Source organism: Symphodus melops (genome assembly GCF_947650265.1).
Source record: "Symphodus melops genome assembly, chromosome: 21".
Classification (NCBI taxonomy): domain Eukaryota; kingdom Metazoa; phylum Chordata; class Actinopteri; order Labriformes; family Labridae; genus Symphodus; species Symphodus melops.
In genome coordinates this window covers 14,549,231-14,563,756 of record NC_136711.1, presented here as the reverse complement: position 1 = coordinate 14,563,756, position 14,526 = coordinate 14,549,231, and the positions used below count along the sequence as shown (strand labels likewise).

General features: G+C 44.0%; 1 protein-coding gene across 4 annotated transcripts in view; it reads right to left on the bottom strand.

Annotated features, from left to right (window-relative positions):
• LOC306817232 (zinc finger MIZ domain-containing protein 1-like) overlaps window positions 1-13,301 on the bottom strand; it is a 110,611-nt gene extending 97,310 nt beyond the window's left edge. For 2 of the 4 annotated variants that reach the window (XM_079333952.1, XM_079333953.1), the window contains exon 1: window positions 12,979-13,298. The gene's annotated coding sequence lies outside the window, so the exon portion shown is untranslated. Of the gene's footprint in view, window positions 1-12,978 lie in introns of all 4 variants that reach the window. The other 2 variants (XM_079333951.1, XM_079333954.1) reach the window with 2 other exon arrangements.
• Between the last annotated feature and the right edge of the window lie 1,225 nt (window positions 13,302-14,526).

Below are 14,526 nucleotides of genomic sequence, written 5' to 3'. Positions count from 1 at the left end.
GACCTATGTATTCAAAATGCACAAAGGGCTCAGTGCTCGGAGTGTGACCCAGCTGTGTCTCTCTGCAGCCTCAGCGAATGAACTGAGAGGTTGTGTACCATTGAGAACCGAACAGCAACACACACACACATGCACTCTAACCTCCTCTTACCCCCCTCCCGCACTCACTCAACCACTGCTTAGTGCACCCTGCCTCCTGATAAGCTGGTTCACCAGGCTTGCCAGCGCCTGCTGATGCCTCCGTTTGCACAAGCGCTCCATTGTTGCTGCGCAGGCTGGACAACTGCACTTTGGACCTTTCTGTGCAGGAAAGCCTTGGAGTTTGTTTCCCTTTAGGGCATCCACTGTGGGTTTTATCTGCAAGCTGCCAACCACACACACTTTAACCACTGCATTAAGGGTACCTAAGGAGGATAGAAAACATAAACAGTAGCCGCTGCGTATCCTGCTAAGTACTGTACACTCCACACCGCTGATTTCTTTGGGGCTTTAAAAAAGAAATGAAAAAAAAAAAAAAAGCCTATGAAGGATCTCTGCTGCCGGAACCTGATCTAATACCTGGCTGACCTTTTCCCACAAAGCAATATTAAGCGTAATAGTTGGGCAGAGTTAAGTGATTGCAATTTACGAGTCTATTTAAGCACATCCAATATTGGAAGACAAACGATTACCCTCCGGGTGAAAGAGAAGCTTACATACAGGAAAAATTGCACCACTGTGCACAAATACAGAGCTATATCAAACTTAACAAGCGTCTCAGTGTCTGTCTGCTGCAAGTCTGGCTCGGCGGATGGCTGAAGAGAATTTTAAAAATGCATGACAAGACTAAAAGAAAAAGAAAGGAGGAGGCGGAGCCGAGGTTTCACATTAAATACACGTAGATGTAGTCCTTTTTCTAAGGAAGTTAAGAACTCCATTTAGCTGATATTGATGTGCATTGAATAGATGTTGCTGGTTAAATGTTTTAAGTGAATCAAATCCATTTTCCTGAGCGCATTAAGGAAGTGTCAGAATGAAGCATTCTCTATTTAGCCCGTTAAGGTCCAAGATTTCTTCCTCCTGCTGTACAACAAGCTGCTTAGCCTGCAAAAAAAAAAACAGGCCCTGACACATAGGAAGCACGTTCCGGGCTTTAAATTAACCCGCTGACACAATCCACATATTTGATTCAGTGCGCCGCCAGGAAAAAGAAAAGACAAACATGACTTTCAGGCATTCAGCTCCGACTATAAAGAAACAAAGTAAGCTACTTTGCACACTCCTCACTGCTCTCTTTTCAGCCACATCCTCTCGGATTTTATGACTCTGGTTAAAATGCAACCATTAAATATTCATGTGCGAGGGCTTTCACCCGTGAAGCAAGTCCTCCCCACTTTTCCCCCACCCTTCTTCTTTTCTTTTTTTTTTCCTCTCTCTCTCCGAGCTTTGGAGAAAGTGAGAAAGCTTTTTTGATTTTCACTGACAGGAGCTAAATATTAAAAGACGCTTTGGAGAGTTCAGCAAAGTAGAGACGGCGCTCTCTTCAGCCACGCAATCTTGGCTTTTTTTCCCACCCTCATTGTTCTGCAATATTCAGACTCCTGTAGCGTGAATTAACATGACAATTCAAAGTACGTATTAATAAAAGACAAAAAGTCACGAGCGGAACAATCATGATAGGAAAATTGATGGTTGACAAACACTCCAAAAAAGAAACGCTGGGTTTCTTTTTCACCCGTCAGAAAACATCACACCACACGCATCATAAACTACATATTCCTCATTAATTTTTCACTTGTTGTCTCTGCTGTTTATTATGCAAAACATTTCCTATCAGCAGCAAAAGTAATGGCACAAATAATTCATACTTTGCCTCTTGTAACTCCGAGCATGCTAAAAACCAAAGCAAGTTGGAGCGTCTCGTGAAGATTAAGGCTTAAGCGTTGTCTTCAGGTGACCGAAATAAGGTCTGAATTGTGATTTAACTGCAGAGAACATTAGGGAAATGTTCCTGCATTTATTTGGGTACATGTGATTCGCATACAAATCAAAAGGGATGCAACATTCAGGGCTTCTCCAAACAGGCGATTCGGTAGACAAATGAAGCTTGCACTCGACACATGCCAGGCTGAGAGGCTTTTTCTGTTCAAGGTGATGGAACACACGTGTGACAGGTTGCCACTGTAAGTCGGTTTAAGTGCCAAAATGTGGTGAACAGAAAAAAAGGAGACCCAAACAATAGCATTACTGTGTGAAAGTACTTTCATTCTGCGCTAATCCTTTGAGTGATTTGGGAGTAGCAACTTGTGTTGCTCAGTCAGGAATGAGAGCAGAGGCTGGTCCAATGGGAAGAGGTGCCAAAATCATATCTCGTATAACTGTTATCATTAAGGTATTATACAGATGTAATATTCTGGAGAATAGCTTTGTTTATAATGACATATGTACATCTTCCATGCATAATTCTTTAACACGCTTGTGATGAGTTTTGAGCTGCATATGAAGCCAATTGATATTGATACCTTATTATAAGCTACAAAAGCAAATGAGACCAATAGCATTCAAATTAGACTATTTCTGTAGGTATTGTTTTGCATGTTAGTGCTGCCAGGGGGTCGGTGTCAGACGAGGAGGTTCCACAGCATTAAAGACCCAAAAGACGATGCATCTCCACGGACAACGCCTAAAGTAACAACAAAAGAATTGAGATGGTATCCACTGTTGTTTCGGCGGGTACTAGCTGCACTAGTCTGTGTGTGGAATGAAAGAGCGAAGTAACGTGATTCAACACAATGCTTTCAGTCATTCGCTGGCATCTATCCGCGACTTTGGTTTGAACGTCTTTCCACAAACAAGCATAGCTTACAATGCCCTCTATTGCCGCGAGACAGCCAACACTGACGCAGTGAGAAGGAGGTCTACTCCAGAAGCACCAAAAAGTTGACAAGTCGCTACCGTGGCTTTATTGTTGTCTGACATTAGCCGATGGGTTGTTACAACACAGTCCAAACAGTTGGTCTGATCTTCAGTCCAACTCTGACTGGGCAAATAACCAGCATAGTTAATAATGTTTTTGGTGGTGCTTGAGATAGGCAGTCAAGTTTTAGTGGGGCCCATGCCTGCCCATGCCTGCCCATGCCCCCCCCCCCCCCGCTCACACCCCTGAATAAGGGACTGAAATAATCATGTGCATATTTATCAATTGTAGCATTGCACAGCAGTTCAGTGTTATAATTGCGCAATAAGAGTAAAACTTACCATCGCCATCTTTGATCTCAGACAAAAAGGAGGGGAGAAAAAGGACAGCTTGAGAGGCTTTCAGAGGCATTCTTGTCCTCTTGGATGACTGCCTGCTCTTTTGAAAGGGGAGTTCGCTTCAAAGCAACCCGGCGGTGACATTACCCATTCTCCTCCCAATTAAAATTTATTGAACCCATCCAGGAAACACTGCGCGGCTAATATCATCACAACTAGCCTGTCAAAAACAAACAAATACAGCGATCACACGGACACAAAACAGAACGCGTCCGAGGCCTTTTGAGTTCATAACCAGCATTTAATCCGCAGTAATGATTTACAATATGACAAGTCAGGCAAAATTTACTGTGACAGATTGAATGGGACCCAACATAAATATAATTACGGCCTCACATGATCTCCTCCACTTCCCTCCTACCAAAAAAGGAGTTGTCTGCAGCGGCCTCACACAGAGGAGGCAGAAAAAAAACAGCCTCAAGTGATTTGCTTGATTCTTTTCAATTTGCTCCTCCAGATCAGCTGATGCCAAACACATTAAAACAACAACAACCACAAAGCAACACAGCAGCACCGATCATAGAATTATCATTTAACAGCAGGTCCTATATAGCAGGCTCTGAATGAGGGTAGTCCTCGTGGAGGAGGTAAGTGTGGTGTGCCGTTTGACCTCCGACATGAAAGATCAAGGCAAACCACAGAGAACAGTGTGTGGTGAAAGGGCTTTAGAAAGGATGAATGCTTCTAAATAGAGCTGAAATCACCATCATCGTCCTCACTGTTTGGAGTGCTTGACTGTTTTGATAAGTTTCAAGAAAAAGTGCCAAGAAGTCACTGATCCTTATTCTCAAAATGTGCTGGTTTCCCTGAAAATCAAATCAGAGTTTAGTTTCTGTCAAACTGAAGGCATTTGAAGTTCTGTTGAACTGTACCAGATATATGGACTCTATAAGGACAATTTCAAAAGGTAAAAATAATAATTCCTTGATTACTCAACAACCCAAAGGCCTAATTAATAATTTGTATTTAATGAGCAAAAGGAATCGATGAAATTAGTAAATATTACAAGAAAAAGTTCAATTGTACAAGTCTCGGTGCAAAAATGAAGGTATTTGAGAAAGTTCTGGAACAGAGTGTTGACTCTGTCAAAGAAGTCATAAACTAATTCTCAGCCAATAACCCACTGCCCCAACACCCCCAGCCAACACAGATTAGGTTTCACATTCCTACTTTGCAAATAAAACACACACACACACACACACACACACACACACACACACACACACACACACACACACACACACACACACACACACACACACACACACACACACACACACACACACACACACACACACACACACACACACACACACACACACACACACACACACACACACACACACTTTGCTGACCTTGGATCGTTTCATCTCTTTGACGGTGTTTACACCATACGTCAAGAACAAGGAGATCTACAGTCTTGTCTCTCCAAAATGTGGAGGAACACCCCCCCCCCCCCCTTTATCTACCCCTCCCCCCCTCCACTCCATCACCCTTTCTTGCTAATGTAACACACATTAGTGAAACCAGCCGCACACTGTGCACGCCCATAGTGACACGCAGGATGCTTGGCCCTCGGGTGAGCCATCTCTCTCTCTCTCTCCGTCTTCTCCCCCCTCCCCTCCCCTCCCCTCCCACCCCCCTCCTCATGCCAAGCACATCCCGGGCGTCTGTGACTCAAACATGCCCTCCTTTTAGAGCAGATGGTCAAAAATAGCGGCCGCCGTTCACATTTTTGTAAGCCGTGGGACCCGTCGGGCCACGCAGCGTTTGCCAAGAAGGAGCAGGGGTGCGATACGAGTGTGTAAAAATAATCTGGTCAGTTACAGCCTCTCTCAGTTTGATACTGACAAAGTGAGAACACCCTGTTGTTTGGAAAGAGCTTATGTAATGGAGACCTAAAAATAGGAGCGTGAAGTGTGTCTGCATGTGTCCCTCTGTGTGTTAACATCCACAAAAAAACACTCATTAATTAGCATTCATCACGGGCAGGAGTTGTTATACGTTTGGTTACTATTAGTGTGCCACAATTACTTCTTCTTTGTTTATTTTCACGCTGCAGCTGAGGACAGGGCCGGACAAGGGAACATGAGGAAACAGACAGGATGTGTTTACAGAAGAGTTATTTAAAGTCGCTTCTGGTCACCCGCATTCTGTGAGGATACACAAACTTCCAGGTCACCCGGAGACTTGTTTACGTGTATATCTAGTTGTTCACCTTTGAACCCTGAGCACTAAGGTCACTTTAACGTCCACAGATAGTTAACACGAATGACACCTGCACACAAATGGACGGATGGAGGAGAGGGTGTAGGAAGGAGAGTTTGACATACTGGTTGGCCGATATTAAAAAGCTGATACAGGCCTATCAGAGACATATACAGTATGTATTGGTGTTGTCTATGTATTAGTGCCAATATGGATTTTTCACAATTTGTCATGCCAGCTCAATAAAATGAACTACATCACAACTATATAGTTTGATATCATGCGTTGAAAGATATAACGTGATTTTTAATTTTTTTTGCCACTGAGCCACAAAGAAAAGTTAGATTTTTGATTTATTCAGTTGTAAAAACTCAAGTCCAGGAACTTTCATTCTCAATCAAGAATTTAACCACGTAAAAATGGGTGAAAAACTTTGAGAGCTGTTTTCTTACATTTTCTTGTCAGATTTACTGTCCTTTGTCCAGGATGTAGAACAATAATATTGGTGTCATCGTAAAAAAATTACAGAAGCAGTTGGATTTTTTATTTTTTTTACCCAAAATGCAACACTCGGATGCTAAGGGTTAATGAAGTCCACCCTCGAGTGCAGAGACTTCTGTCATGCTCTTCTTTCAGTACCCACAGCTGTCACGTCGGTGTATCAGCTCCGGTCCGTGATGCATGCTTTGCACCTGGGTAACCGCCCGCACACAGACACAGAGACATGGTGTTAGACCGAGGCCGCAGTGTAAGCTGACACATGGCAGGGGGGGGGGGGGGGGGGGGGGGGTTTACTCCTGTCTCAGATTCATCATGGAGTAGACAGTTTGGTTTTGAGGTTTTTTTTCTCTTTTTTTTTCTCAAATCAAGAGAAGGGTCACGTGACAATTTTGTTGATAATTGACAAAATATGCCGCCATGCTTTGTTAAGTATCATTGGCTATTGTGCGAAAAAGCAAATAAATAGTGGTTTTGACATCTTACGCCAGACCAGAGAACACCTTTGTTTCTCCTTGTTCACCTGAAGAAGACCTCGAGATGAAAGGTTTTGATTCGTGGCAGTGAGCATGTCTTCTTCGTCCTGATGCTGTTTTACGCGCTGCTCCGCTGTGTATAACCAGCCCCTTTTCTTTCTACGGCACAAAACAAACCAAATTTCATCGACGAAAATCAGAAAGCAGGGAGAATTAAAACAGAATCGGAAGTTGAGTTGTCTTCTGACAAGCCAATCAAACAACACAGATTCATGACTTTTTTTTGGTTATCAAATCAAAACTTGAAACATGCCGGCCACAAGTTTTCCAAGTGCTTTAAAAACACAAATCAAAGCTTACGACGGATAAAAGCAACAAATCCTTCTCCACTCTGGGTCAGCTGCAGGATTTGTCTCGGTGATTATGCAAAAAAGGGAGACAGGTGAGATGCAAAAAAACAATATTTGAATAGGAGCCTCTTGAGCGTCGACATATGGCAGCAGACGACGGAGAAACTGTGCAGCATGTCGGGGACTTTGTCCACGCGCGTTTCACGTCTTGATCGGGTACTTCAAAGTATCTGACATCAGTTTGTTTTGTTTTTTTAGGAGGGGTATGGAGATTTTTTTTGTTTTTTTTGGCAAGCGACCGAGTATAGCAAGAGGGAGGGAGGGGAGGCATTCAGTGTGTATGAGTAAATCCCAGTTAATTTTCCCTGTCAGAGAACAATGAGATCTGGACACCCGCGGGTTCCGTTAGAACGTAATTCCAGCACTTGCTCGGAATCACCTTCATTACTCATCACACGCATGGAGGATCACCCTCTCTCTAAAAGTAAGAGAAAACCTCATATAGATACTCGGATTCTCCAACAGAAGAAGAGTTTTCCCTCTCTCGTTTTTTTTTTTTTTGATAGTGAGATTACACATCCCGAGACTTTTTTTTCTTGCTATTTTCTCAGCCACAGTGTCTTTCCTCCTCTGTGAGATATGGCAGCTCTTCGATGTTTCCTGTGGCTGGACTTTGCTTAAACGTATCGATCCGGAGCCTTTTTTCATTCACACTTAAAGCTGCGGCGCCGCCGCCCTGTGACATCATCCCCCGTGTGTCTTTCACTGGGTGTCACATTCAGCACGGGAGCTACAGGAGACTCCTGAAGGTGCGGCTTCCTCCACCTTTCACTCGCCTGTATAACTTTCAAACCCTGCAGCCATGCCGACAAACACGTTGACTACATTTTTTTTTTTTAATTTTAAAGATATTTAAATGAAATGTTATGTCATGCAGATATTCCAGAAGCACACATTTCACACAAATTACACAACAGTTTAAGACTGGAAACTAATCATGGTTTACACGATGAATTGGTAATCAATTAGTCTCTAAAATTGTGAAAGACCGTCAAAGTGTGTCATAGAGGGTGCTGAGGGTTCAACCCCTACAGGCATGTTCTGAGATACACACTCCACCGATATGAGTGTCTGTTAACTCCAGGTCCTCGGATCCTCCACCTCAGACAGAGCAGCTTCTCGACGCTGCTCCAGGTTTTATTTGATTATTCTTTCCTTTTGAGAAGAGCTTGCGGGAGAGAGTTCATATACGGGCGAGCGAGAGTGAGTGAGTGAGGAAGCGTTCAATTGAGCGCCGAGGTGGAGGAGAAACAAAAACATTCATGGATGATCTGTTCTAAAGGAACACAGGCGTGAACATCGCTGCAGTCTGCAGTCTCTGCTTACAGCCATGGTTTCAGTAACTCTGGCATTTTGGGCACAAATACACGCATCCTGCAAGTGTGGAGAGGATGGAACTTGGAGAAGAGATGCAAACATTTCGTGCACTGAGGTCCCTTAACCTGCTGATTTGACACGTGGCTCTGGTATTCATGAGATAAAGCGCAGTTTCCACCAAGCAGTCCGGTTGAATTCGGTTGCGTAAGATGTTCAGTTTTTAGACGCACTGTAGCTCATCTGTAAATCCATGGCTGTTTTGTTTGTTTGTTTGTTTGTTTGTTTGTTTGTTTGTCGTGTCGCGTAGCACACCTTCCTGGGAATCATTGATCAATCTTTGTTTACTGCGTCGCGTTCGTCTTCTTCGCTGAATTTATTGGCCGTCTGCACCGTGTCGCGCCGCTGTGATTTAGCGATGCGGAAAGTTGCGGTTGGTTGCGGAAACTGAAGATCAGGATTTACTGTACCACACTGTTCTCAACCAAGTCTGACTGTCTGCTCGAGACAGCCTTATGTTTCCCCTTAAACATGGGGAACAACAACAGGCACGTTTTCAAATGTTTTATAGACTCAAAAGTCATCTGAAGTCGCAGCTCTTTATCCTGCACATAAGTGATTTGATAAATAAAGGATATATTTTCCTGGTTAAGCCCAAACTACAGTATTTAGTGGAATTAATTACGAGCTGTGTCTCTGTTCCGGCTAACTTCCCCTCCAGCACGGCTGCAGCTGTAAGAGCAGGCCGGTCTATTGTTCAGACTAACAAGGGCCGCAGAGGTCACTCACATTTTCACAAGAGCTTTCGCCAGAGGGGCTGAGGGGAAGAGGCAGCCGGCACACTCGCAGCAGTGTGTTCGGTGCGGATCGACACTAAAGCTGTTTCTATAAAGTCACATCGTTCCCGGGCCTATTATAGAGGGGGGATAGATTAGATTAAGTGAGATTATGCAGAGAGGGGCTCCCTAAAAAGAGCAAAAATAACACACTCAGGATTTAGCAGGCGAGTCAACAGTGGGATTAAGCAGAAAGCACGCGTTCAAATCCAATGCTAATATGCACAACGGTCAGCCTTTCAACTTTTAAGTGCTCTCATATGTTCGTGCACATTTCCCAAGCAGCCGCACTAACACAAATCAGATTTTTTTTTTTTTGTTGGCATATTTATGTCATAAATCCACAATTTAACAAATTTAAAAACCCAATATAAGGGTTATTTTTCAAGCTGTCAGTCCGTCTCTCCTCCCTCTCGTTGCATGCGTACACTTTGTACAATAACAACTCCTATCACCATTGCAACCCGAAATATGCACAAAGTGGTTGCACACTCTAACATGATTAAATGATGTGTGGTCTGGCGTCAGTCCCAGCACCTCTCCCATCCTGCGCTGCGCTCTCTCTCTCTATCTCCCCGCCGCACAAACACACGCTCGCACACAGATTCCCTTTCCCTGAGCCGTGTTTTCAAAATAGACGCTTCATATTAACAGTCAACAGTCAAGCTGACAGGTACAGTCTGACCATTCCCGCTCCCGTCGGCTGATATCGGCGCGGTACAGGTTACCGCCGAGGTGGAGCGTCACTAATCATCACACACACACATGAGGAATGCGGGGGGAGGATAAAGCAGACGGATGTAGAAATGCTTATTTTTGTTGTCCAAAGTATTCAGAGTCACTTACTGGGATAAAAGTGACCGATCAAACAGCGAAAGGATTCAGCGCGTGCATGTGCCTCATTTAAAGAGGCCAGAAGTTCAACAGAGTCGTTACAAAGTTTAAAGCGCTCAAGAGCAACGTTTTCTTTTTTGTGGCCGAGCGTTGACGAAGGTAAATCCAACCGGTTGGCGAAAAGACATCAGGAGGTCAAAAATTCTTCAGGGAATTGAGGAGAGTCCATCATCAAACATCTTTGGTTGTTTCACAAAGGATCAAAATGCCATCACGTCTGTATAGAAATGTAGAAACTCTGACACGGTTTCGGATATAGGAAGTCATCTGGTTTGGGTCTGTAATCCACTGGTTGTATGCAGTAACATAGTCCATGTGGGGAGCACGAGAGAGGGAGCGCATCAGCTGCTGTGCGAGCCTGAATGTTACCCGTTAGCATCTGACAAAAACACACGGCTTGAAATACATCTCTACAAACGATCGTCCGAAGGCGAGTGGAACTCCAACTTTGTTATCGCTTTTTTTGAGTTGTCAGTCGGACTCCCAAACAAGGGCGACAAAAAAAACCCACCAGAGGGAACAGGTCGGGTGTCCTTCATACGTAAACACTGAAAACTTCGCCATCACCCAAAAGTTAGATTGTCTACAGAGGTTAGCAGATGAGCTCAACACATCTTCTTTTTACTACCCAGGACTATCAAGACTCGACAGCTTTTTTCTGGAATTACTACAGTCAGCAGAATAACTCTTCCAGATGTTCTTATCGCTAACAAGTCGCACATAAAACAGAATTACTCAACATGAAGCGCTATTTGACACCAAATTCAAGCTCATGACTGAGCTACTCCCGCTGCCCACTGACACACTTTGTGCTGGGGGGGGGGGGGGGGGGGGGGGGGGTAGCCGCACCAGCAGAGATTGGGATTCATCCAGGGAGTTTATTCTCTCCAGCAAAGACAACACAAAAAGGGACCTTGAGCAAAAAAAGAGAAGAAAACTACACAAACCTCCCACAGGCTCTGACCGAGGAGGAAGAGCAGTCGCTCGCTCGCCTCTTTCCCTGGTAGAGATCTTGAGAGGGCTCTGTGGAGTCCCCAGTCAAATCAATAACGTTATGGTATTATACACCATCTAAAACAGCCGTGTTTACCTGCTGCTTCGGTACATATTTTTAAGAAAAAGAAGCTCGGGCTCCACACTACAGGGAGTGGAACCAAATGTCACAAAGGAGGACTCGGAGTTGGGTTTATTAAAGGTGTATTTCCACTGAAAAGGAGCGGGAAGGAAAAGAAAACATTGGAGAGGCTGGTGGAGAAACACCAGCTCTCTGGGCAGTTCTGCTGCTGCTACTGCTGCTGCTGGAGGTAAGTAATGAGGCCTCTTGTGTGTCCTCTCTGATCTGAGAGTTGAATTATTTCCCATGTGGCACGGCCATTTCCAGCTTCCGTCTTTTGCTCTCACCTCCTCGGGTTAGAGCGAGAGAAAAAAAAAAAAAAAAAAAAAAAAACTCCCACCCTGCTCTGAAAAACGTGATGGCATTGTCGATCCAAGCTGCCACAACTGAAGACCTCTGATTGGCTTGAGAAAGAGAGAGAGAGAGAGAGAGGAAAAAAGACTTTTGAAATAAAAGTGCGAGTTTCTTTTGCCTGTATATCCTGTTGCTTCTGATTGGTCAGTAGGAAACTGAGAGTTAATAAATGGTCGACTCCGGCGCCCAGACACACGTGCTGGGCTGCAGATCTCCGTTTCAATGTGTCTTTTGTTTGACGGCTGGTGTTTCAACATCCTCAACTTGAATAGAAGAAGGTCAGCCTGGTGGGGTCTGCTCCATGGTTATTCAGGAGCCCTAAAACTGGGGGGCCCGAAAGAGGAGGGGAGACAAGAAGGGGATGAAGAAAAAAAAAAAAAAAAAACCTCCATCTCTGTCTGACGCCAGACACTGGAAGTTTGAGTTATAAGTCGAAAAAGATGCATTAAGATTTGCATCAGGACTCTACAATTACATTATTGGACAAGACAGTTTGCAAGACTGCACAAGTTTTACCCAACCCTAAGTAACCACTTCTAAAATACTTATTCAGATGCTTGAGCAACTTTAAAAAAAAAAAAAAAAAAAAAAAAAAAACAGGCAACGGAGTCAGGAATCAACTTTTCAGCAACATAACAAAAACAGGAAAAACTCTCCTGGGCATCTGAACAGAAAAAAGACAAGAAACATCTGCATGCTTGCTTGATGATGCTCATACACTGCTGGGATTTTATCAACACTTTTTCACTGACAACAGCTACAAAGAAGATCCCTATTTCCTTTTCCCCCCCCTGTATCAGGCATTTTGCTTCCTGAGCAGGTACACAATCAATCTCCAACTGGTTCCATACTGAGACAGACAGCAGGAATTTTTTGGGAGTCAACTTGTTAAGAAACATGCAGCTATGAGATACAGCGATGACGTGATAAATCCAGCCTTGTGTGTGTGTGTGTGTGTGTGTGACAGGAATACATTGATATTTAATAGTAGCCGTGCACACGTGCTGCTCTTAGCAAAGTTCAGAAATAAACATTTAACGAGACATTAAGTGGATAATCCGCGCGGTTGCAGTCACCATATGCAGCTCCGCGCACCAACACGCACCCACATTGGACAAGGCATGTGCTTGAGCTCACCAAGGGGGTCAAATAAAAAAGCAGAACTGATCTTAAATTACTACACATGGACAGGCAGAGGAATCACGTCGCTCGGCATGATTCATTCTGCAAGCAAACTGCAAAACATGCCGCTGCTACAATTTCAGCCTGCAAACGTTGTGCAGATCAACGCGGCATCTGTTACTAACCCAAATGCACAACCTGCTTTAACAGCCCCGCCGGTTCAAACCCGACGGCGCACGAGCGGCGTGCAAGTCAATACAAAAAAAAAAAAACACGCTGCGGTGGATTATTACAGCGTCCGACGTGCTCCTGGGTGCCAGTTCAAGTGGCCACTCTATTGTTGGAAAACAATCTGGAAAACAAAAAAATCCTCAACGAGACATCAAGCCACATAGAGAGCAGCAGCTCCACGGCAAAAACACATCGGGGATAATACGCCAACTTTGCGGGTTACTCACCGGGTTATCACGCGCAGAAAGTCCTCGGTTTAATTCTCTCTCTTCGCTCTTGTTTTTAAATATCGTCCCCCCTCTTGTCCACTGAGAACGGGCTCAACGTCAGCGGGTGAGTAACTGAATAGACTCGGAGAGAGCGCAGTAAGTTGAAGTGTCAAATTACATTGGCTATTCTATTACCAGAGGGACCCATGCTCGGTGGCTGCTGACAAAATGTGTCGCGGATTTGGTTTTTTACGCGGAGAAGCCATCAGGAAGAGGAAGGAAGGAAGGGAGGGAAGGAGGGAGTGGAGAAGGACTTGGATAAAGCTGCCAGCTGGTTATAGGAATCTGCTGGAGCGACCCGGACCGGCTCCAATCCGGGTCAGGTACCATCCGGGTGCTTGTGAATAAGAAGTGCTCACGTTCTTGACAATTAGCCCGGCATATTAAAATTCAAATGAGCCTTGCTGGGTATTTATTTCGCATCTCGGTATTTATGAGATGAATTAGGAAAATATATTTGAGTTATTTATAACATCCTATCCTTATTGCACTTATTTTAACAAAAGGCCAAATAATAGTAAGAGGAAGAATAAGACAAAAAATCATATTTTAAACAAAAAAAATACCAATTTTAAAATCTAAGAATATCTTTAAGTTGTAATATTTTTTTGAATTAGTAATAAGAAGACGATGGAAAAATGACTATATTTATAATATTAATTATGATAGATAAATAATCATCTTTAAAGATCACTCAAATACAATAAATACTGATTTAAATAGCTCCAGTCTTTAAGGTTCAAACGTGGACATTAAACGTATGACTTATCTTTGAACGCACGCGCACGCCCCTGTAACCAAGATACTGCCGCCCACACGCGCACGCGCTGTGTCATCCCGCGCTCCTCCTTGAAGCCGACGCCACCCTCCGTGTTTTGCAGGTCGCCGCTCTCTGATGGAAAGCTCTGAATAACAAAGACATGTTTGAGAGCAGCAGCGGCAGCAGCAGCAGCAGCAGCAGTCTGGGCTGAGCGCTGACGTCAAGGAGCCATGACTGTGCCAAACAAGCAGCATCCAGACTTCACACACAAACATAAACGCATATTAACACGTTGACCTGCTGGCCTGTTTGGAAGCGCCCCATGTTAAAAGTTAAAATCACTACAACGTGTGATTGACTCTTCAGAGTTCCTTTCTGACTGGGATCAAAGAGTTTCCTTTCTCCATCAGAAGAGTCATTCAGTCAATCATCTTTTATTTATAGCGCCAAATCACAACAAAAGTTATCCAATGAAACCTAAAATAGACACTGAATCTCAAATATCTAGCACATAATGGGGACATATACTAGCAATGTCATGAAATAATTGTAGAAATATCTCATATGTTAGCAATACGAACTATAATGGGAACAAAAACTGTAAACTATCAATAGTCTCTCTGTTTGGACTCCCCTCTTTTAGACCTGTGCATCTACCTCAGCTGTCTAACTCATGGGGTGGGAGGTTGGGCTGGAACAATAGGCGCCATTTGTCCTGCTAAAAGGTGACAGGAAGCATTGATTTC